This window comes from Vigna radiata, unplaced genomic scaffold (genome assembly GCF_000741045.1).
Source record: "Vigna radiata var. radiata cultivar VC1973A unplaced genomic scaffold, Vradiata_ver6 scaffold_174, whole genome shotgun sequence".
NCBI classification, from domain to species: Eukaryota; Viridiplantae; Streptophyta; class Magnoliopsida; order Fabales; family Fabaceae; genus Vigna; species Vigna radiata.
Genome location: NW_014542550.1, coordinates 21,107 through 28,973, shown reverse-complemented (window position 1 = coordinate 28,973; position 7,867 = coordinate 21,107).

Below are 7,867 nucleotides of genomic sequence, written 5' to 3'. Positions count from 1 at the left end.
TTTTTTCTTTTTTTCTTTTTTCTCAACCACTGCTTTTTCTCCCTCATCATCATTATCTTCCTCAACCAACTTTTCTGTTTCTTCTTCCTTTAAATCTTTCTCTATTTTTTCTTCCTCAATCTTCTCCTCCTTTTTCTCCAATTGTTTCTCCTTTATCTTCTCCTCTATCTTTTCCTCCTTTCTCTCCATTTTTTTCTCCTCTATCTTTTCCTCCTCTATCTTTTCCTTATTTCTCTCCATTTTTTTTCTCCTCTATCTTCTCCCCATCAACAACCTTATCACTTTCAGAGATATTGGCTTGATATTCCTCTGTAGGGTTAACTTCTACGTTAGATAGCTGACCAATCAGTGTCTCCAAATTCCTGAAGGTAACTTTATAGCTCTTGGAATCGTACTTCTCCAAAAATTTGTCAAACTTTTCATTAAGGCTTTTGACTTGTTCCGTCAAATCAGCTATCTGATGACATAGTTGTTGATTGTCCTCCCACGTTTCTATTGGTAAAGAGAGTTGTTGTTGCCTTAAACGTTGTTCAGCTTCCCCTAACGTTTCTTTTGGCAAAGAGGATTGTTGCTGCCATAGACGTTGTTCGGCTTCCCCCAATGTTTCTCTTGGCAAAGAGGATTGTTGCCCAAATTGGCTTTGACACATGTTTGAATGAGGTTCCCACTAGTGGTTGAAATCATTTTTGTAGAATTGAGTGCCCATATAATCAAATTCTTGTCCAAACTACATCCTGCAAACATTGGGCACAAAACCCTAGAAAACGTTTATTAGAACAAAAAAAATAAAAATAAACATAAAAAAATCAACTCAAATTTAATCAATTTACATTACTAGAAAAGTTAAACCACGAGTACCTGGCAACAGCGCCAAAAACTTGTTAAGTCCCTAGCAAGTGTACCAGATCGTTATCAAGTAATATAAAACGGGTAAGTCCGAGGATCGTTTCTCAAAGGACTCTTAGGCCTTAACTTTCGTGTAAACCAATCGCTTAAGACTTGAGAAAAGAATTAAATTTAGGTTTTTTATGCAAGACAAAATTAAACATGCAAAATACAGTGAATCAATTGGCTAGAAGAAACTATGGATGAATGGAGTTGTTGGGGTTTACAATTTCATCTTATCCACCCTCTTATATCTACTCTTCTTATCTACTTTGCTTATTTATCATATTGTCATACAAACTTTCTTAGTCTACCCTAGACCAAATCTTTTGGCGAAAAGAGCCTATTACTAATAATTGGCTTGTTATCTCTAGCCTCCCCTAGTAACTAATAATGCATGATAAACGGAAGCAAAATACAATTGATCGTCTGACCCCTATCTCTAGGCGGTATTAGCATAATCAAGGAATTGCCCCCAGTTCATGACATTACTGTACGTCTCCGCATCAATAAAGACAAACAACATTTACCGAATGCGTTAAACGATAAAAGTAATAAGCAAAGGTAAGGAACCCAACAATTGATAAAGTAAGCATATGCAAGCATATAAAGAAGATAAGAATTTTGATATAAGAGAGTTTCAACCTAGGGTTCAGTTCACCATGGACATAGTGAATCTAGATGAAATATAATGAAAGAATTGAAGAATAAACCCTAAATTTGGTAGATTTGAGCCTAAGCATCCAAGGAACCTCCTCTAAGGTGTGTAGAACAGCTCTGGACGTCTCTGTCTGCAGAAGATTACTTTGGAAATCGCACTGGGTCTATTTATAGACCAAAAGAGTAATAGAATTTAAGCCCAAGCCCAAACAGATCATAAAAATCGCAAAAAACAGGTCCAGATCCGCGTTCCCGGCGCTCAACGCTTAATTTGACCGCTCAGCGGTTTGCCTCCAAGTTGTGGTACGCTCAACGGTCAATTCTGGCGCTCAGCGCTCAGCGCCTACAACTGCCACTTAGCGGTTTGGTCAACATTCTGGTCAACTAGTTGACTTTTATGGTTGACTAGTTGACTTTTCTGCATTCTGTTTGAGTTTTCTACACTGCAACCGTTTGATCTTCATCCTTTCTTTCAATTCATTCCAAAAACCTACAAAATCAAGGGAAACCAAGCATAAAACCAAGAAAACCAACTTTGACTCTCTTATTTTCTAACTTAATAAAACTGCATGATTTCAAGCTAATTCTAAGCCATAAAGGGTGTTATTTAATATCAAAATTAAGTATGAAAATAACAGTTTTTCAACCGTTATCAAGTGGTAAGCACGATTCTTCATTTTCCCCTCAACGCTAGCGCTTAAACGTTTGACCGTAACTTCTTCCACGAAGCTAGCGCTTAGCGCTGAGCGGTGGGTGCGATTCCTCTTTTGCACCATTCTTCATCCTTTCTTGAGTCCATCTCCTTCCTACTTCACTTTCCATCCTTCAATTCTCATTAAATCCTTTCAAAACAATGTAAAACCAAGCATAATATCTCTAAAACCACCTTTGACTCTCTTGTAACCTAACTTAAGTGTTTTGCATGATTTTGAGCTCATTCTAAATCATAAAGGGTGTGTTTTGATATCAACTTCACGTATAAAAATAACGGTTTTTAGACCGTTATCAATCTCACAAGAGATTTGGAAGCAAGAAGAAAATACATTTTATTCCTTATATATCTGGGTAAGTGAACTTTGTTAACATAATAAAGTTCCATATGCGATTTTAATATATAATAGTTAAGTTATTATGAATTTTCTAGCGTCATTGGTAGCTACTTGTTATTTCTGTACAGGAGAGCTATGCTTTGTGGTTTTTCTCATTGCACAAGTCTCCTCCCACACATCTTAGACAAGTAGTTAATTGATAAGAACCTCAATGTTTGGACTTTCTTTGTTATATAAATGAATGCTAAAACCTTTTTTTTATATATATGAGTGTGGATACTATGTAATGTATTAGATGGCCCACATTATTCATGCCCATATCACAAGAGGCTGGGAAACGGTAATATTTAAATTTAATGAATTTTGATTTTCTCCAACCATTTGGAATTCATATACATTAATTAATATCAATTGTCTTGTGCAGAGATTCAAGACTCTTACTCAAATTTCAGAGAAGTCACTTAAATTCCTGAGGAAAGCTATTGCAAAACATTTACTTACATTATATAATAGTTCATAATTATTAGATTTAAAATACATTAGAACATGTTAATTTATAGTTATTAGGCTTTGTACATTATGTGATGTAAATATTGACTATTTGTTGAATCCGTTGAATCTGTGTTGAATCTATGTCCATTAGTGATTGTTTGATATGCAGGTCTATTTTTGTGATAATGGATATCACAAAAACAAACCTACTAATAAAAAAAATTGCTGGAGAATAGGCTATGGTTGTGGCCAAAACCGCGGTAGAAAGCCTACCTATGGCTTCGGTTCAGCCACTATTTTGGCCGCGGTTCCAGCAGGTCTATTACCGTGGTTGGAACTGTGACGTCCCAATTATATAGAAAGGAAATATATAAATAAGACGTCATCATGCATAATAATTGAAAGCAGTTAGAGAATAATAGAGGTGCTTAGGATTACAGTCATCCTTAGAATAGTACAAGACTGTGAAGCTGGAGTACTAGAGTCCTCCCTTGAAATACAGAGAATTCAAAAACTTAGAACATAATAAACTTCTTCAAAATATCCAAGACTAAGAAAAGTAAAGTCTAGTGAACTAGGCAGCGACATTTCCATCCCCATTAAGAGTTGTATCCAAAGTAACCTCATTGCCATCTGCTCCCATCCAAGTGGATGATCATCGCAAAAGAAATCAACGCAAACATGACACAAACACAAACAAGCAAGGGTGAGCTAATTATATAAAAAGCATGCAATTATACCAACATGAACATACTAGATTCAACCCAAGTAAAGTATATACAAGCAAGGAATATATACAACATAGATCCTAGCATGTTATCCTCTAGACTTGACTCGTCCGGACTTTAGAATGATAGTCGAGCTATGGAGGGTCATGCACCCATGGTGTCTTGTGATACTTAGGCTCCCCCGCCCTGGGCTCCCCCGTCCTGCCACTCTCACGAGGTTAGTCTGTTCCACGCCCTGAAGCATGATGGAAGCCTCCAAGACTAAGACCTCCTACTATTCCTCACCACATGGTTCAGTCCTCTCTACGTGAGAAGAAAGACCATAGGAGCGTCAAGAAGACCCCTAAGACTGAGCTCCTACTTTCATTCTAAAACACTAAGAATCTTACCAAGAGATTCTACACAAATGGAACTTGGTTTACCACTTGGTTCGTACTTTCATCACTTTGTAATCATATACTTTTTGCCACAATCCACATATACAAAATCTCAACAATATACTTTACTCACCAATCACAAAACTTATAACAACCTCAATAATTTTCTTGCATAGTCTCAATATATACATTAACTCATCAAACGCAAGGTTTTAACATATACATAATAATATAATAATAAATTAACTTAACCCTGTTTCTATATGCTAATCTCCGTAATATAATAATATGTATAAAAGTTTTATATATTATTATATAATATACAAAGTTCTGTAATATATATATATATATATATATATATATATATATATGGATCCTTACTTTAAATTCCAAATACACAGTGACTAACTTCCTAAAATTATAACTGACCAGAAACTAACACATGATAATTTTATGCATCTATAATAAACTTGTTTTATTTTATTTTCATCCTAGTAGAGATCTTATTTTCCCCCAATTGGTCACCGGAGCGGACCCAAATGTCTGAACGCATCAAACTCACCTTCGACGCCAGCACATATGACTAGTCACAACTGACTGGACCAGGCCAGGGCTGCTCTATGATCAGGGATGTGCCAACTCAGGTTTTTAAGGTTCCTCTATCCTACCAAGAAAGAAAGGCTCTCAACAAGTTCTAATTAATTTATTTAAGTTACCTAAACTAGTTTGTTGTACTCTAGACCTCAAATGCCCAATTTTTATATTTTACTTCCTCTCACAGTAGCCTAAAACAATATCTGTGTACCTACTTACTACCATATCAATGCCGTTACAGAATCCTTACTCCAACCTTTTTCAACAAAATCAATTATAGCCAACAACTTATCAAAGTCACATGATAATCAGAACACCATAGTTACACAAATTTCACAGCCTCAACAATTTTAAACTCAACATACTCAAAACCAAAAATATAATATAACAGTACACCAAATTTCATTTTACCAAACATAAACATCATATAGCTCAAAAAAAATATAACTAGCTCCCCTTACCTGAATTTCTCAAAGCACGACTAATTGGAAAATGTCTTAACAGTACCCACATAGTACTGAACTCACAGAACCTACAAATCACCAAAGAGGTGATAGAACACAACTCTCAGAGCTCGAATGGGCAGAGAATGGAAGGGAAAACGTACAAGGCACATGAACCCAACAAAGTTGCATGCCCTAGCTCAAGAACAGTGAAGAGAAAAGGGGAAAATGACTCACCAGTCGGAATGGAGAAACACTCGGTTTGAACAAAAGCTTTCTACGCCAGGAATGATTTGGCAGCACCCAATCTAGATTTGAACAGTTCAAAGTTCTGGAATTTTAGAGAGAAGTCAGAGAAAATATTAGGGCACAAGGGTTTTAGAGAGAGAATAGCTTTCTGTGAAATAACCCAGAACAAAGGGAAAGTTCCCCTCTCCTAAGGTTATGCTGACCTTTTCCTTATGGGCCTGGCAGTCTCACTTAAGGCCCAATGGCCCTAAGCTTATTTATTTATTTATTTATTTAGGTCCTGATAGGAACCGTGACCAAAGGTTACACGAAAATTTAAAAAAAAAAGGGTTTTGGTCGTCGTTCCAGTAGGTCTAGTACCACAATTAGAACCATGGCCAAAAGGTTACACGAAATTTTTCTTAAAAATAAAAGAAGGGGTTTTGGCCGCGGTTCAAGAAATAATGATATAGGAAGTCTAGGAATAGAAATTATTCGAAGAACTTCAATAATTAAGGATTCAAACCTGAATCCGAACCAGAGAATTTGAGAAGAAGAAGGTTGTTTTCTGTGTTAAGAATTGTGTATCTCCTCCCCCTCTAAGAAGAGTATTTATTTGAAAATCAAAAGGCATAACAAATTCCACTACCTTCTAACAGAAATGCAACAGAAGTAAAGTATTGACTGACACTTGTAACCACGTGTGTTTTATTTAAATCCCTATATCAAATTCCCCTGCTTCAAAAAATCCTTGACCTCAAGGATTAAAATTCGGATATTTCTTCTTCAAATCAAAGAAGTATTCCCAAGTGGCATCTTCTAACAATTGGTGTTTCCACTTCACTAATACTTTGGTGACAACTTTGTTGCCCCTCTTCACAGTTGTTCGATCCAGAATTTCCTCAAGTTCTTTGCCCTCAGCAAGAAGTGAGTTGGAACTAGGGGCATGACCCACCTTTCTTCTAAGATGCAAAACGTGAAAAACATCATGAATTTTTGACCCCTGCGGAAGCCTGAGCTTATAAGCCACCGTTTCGGTGGAGGCAAAATGGCCTTTGTATTCGTAGATGCACTCGGGGATTTAACAGAAAATTTGGGTGGAATGTTTGAAGCAGAAGCAAACTCATACAATTTAGCCAAATGGAAGGCCTTCCTTAAATCCTGGGGCTGAAACATTTTGACAGCCAGTTGAATATCCTTTTTCAAACCGCCTAAGAAACAGCATAACAAACGATTGTCACTAAGATCCAACCGAGAAGTTATAGCATCAAAGTGGTCATGATATTCAACCACAGAACCAGTTTGCCGTAATTTCATAAGGTCCAACATCGGGTCATCATCGATCTCACCAAAACGATCAATCAATATATGGGTAAAGTCAGTCCAAGTTGGAAGGTGACCTCCTGGAAGAGTCTTAACAAAAGAAGTATGCCACTGCAGTGCCTTTCCTTCAAAATGGATTACCGTTAATTTAACACGAAAATCTTCCGGAGTTTCGTCAATAGCAAAGAACGTTTCACACTGATAAAGCCACTGTTGGATTGCATCACCGCCAAAGCGTGGAAAATCGATTCTAGCCAAACGGGTGCCACAAGAATAGGTGGAGTTCGAGTTGCGGGCACCTCCAGAATTAGGTGGAGTTCCTAAACGTTCGTCGAGTTTCAAAATAATTTTGTTCTCCAATCGCTCCTCTTGTTCGCGCATTGTTGCTTGAAGACGAGTTTCCTCTACCATAAGTGTCGATGGAAGGTCCAAGCTGATACCACTAATATAGGAAGTCTAGGAATAGAAATTATTTGAAGAACTTCAAGAATTTGGGATTCAAACCTAAATCCGAACCAGAGAATTTGAGAAGAAGAAGGTTGTTTTCTGTGGTAAAAATCGTGTATCTCCTCTCCCTCTGAGAAGAGTATTTGAAAACCAAAAGGCATAACAAATTCCACTACCTTCTAACAGAAATGCAACAGAAGTAAAGTATTGACTGACACGTGTAACCATGTGTCTTTTATTTAAATCCCTATATCAAATAACTACTGTCATATCCCCAGGTTATTATCGCAGTTGGAACCGCAGCCTAAAGTCCCAGACTTTTTACCTCGCCCGTATATGTCGCGGTTCTGAAACCGCGACGTATAGTAAAAACAACCGCAGTTGTAGACCCAGAAGAGTGTTTTTTAATGAAGAAAGAGAGTGAGCATAATGTCTAGAGACCAAGAAAGTCACTCTATGGGTTGAAATAACTTTTTGACATACTTAAATTTTTTACACTTATTTAACATTATTTTTACTTATTTTTTACTCTCCTCTTTTTTTTAAAAATATAAAATTTTATACATTTATATCTCTTTTAGCTTGTATTGTGTATCAAATTAATGTAAAAGTATCTTATGATATCATTACTCTTCTTGCAG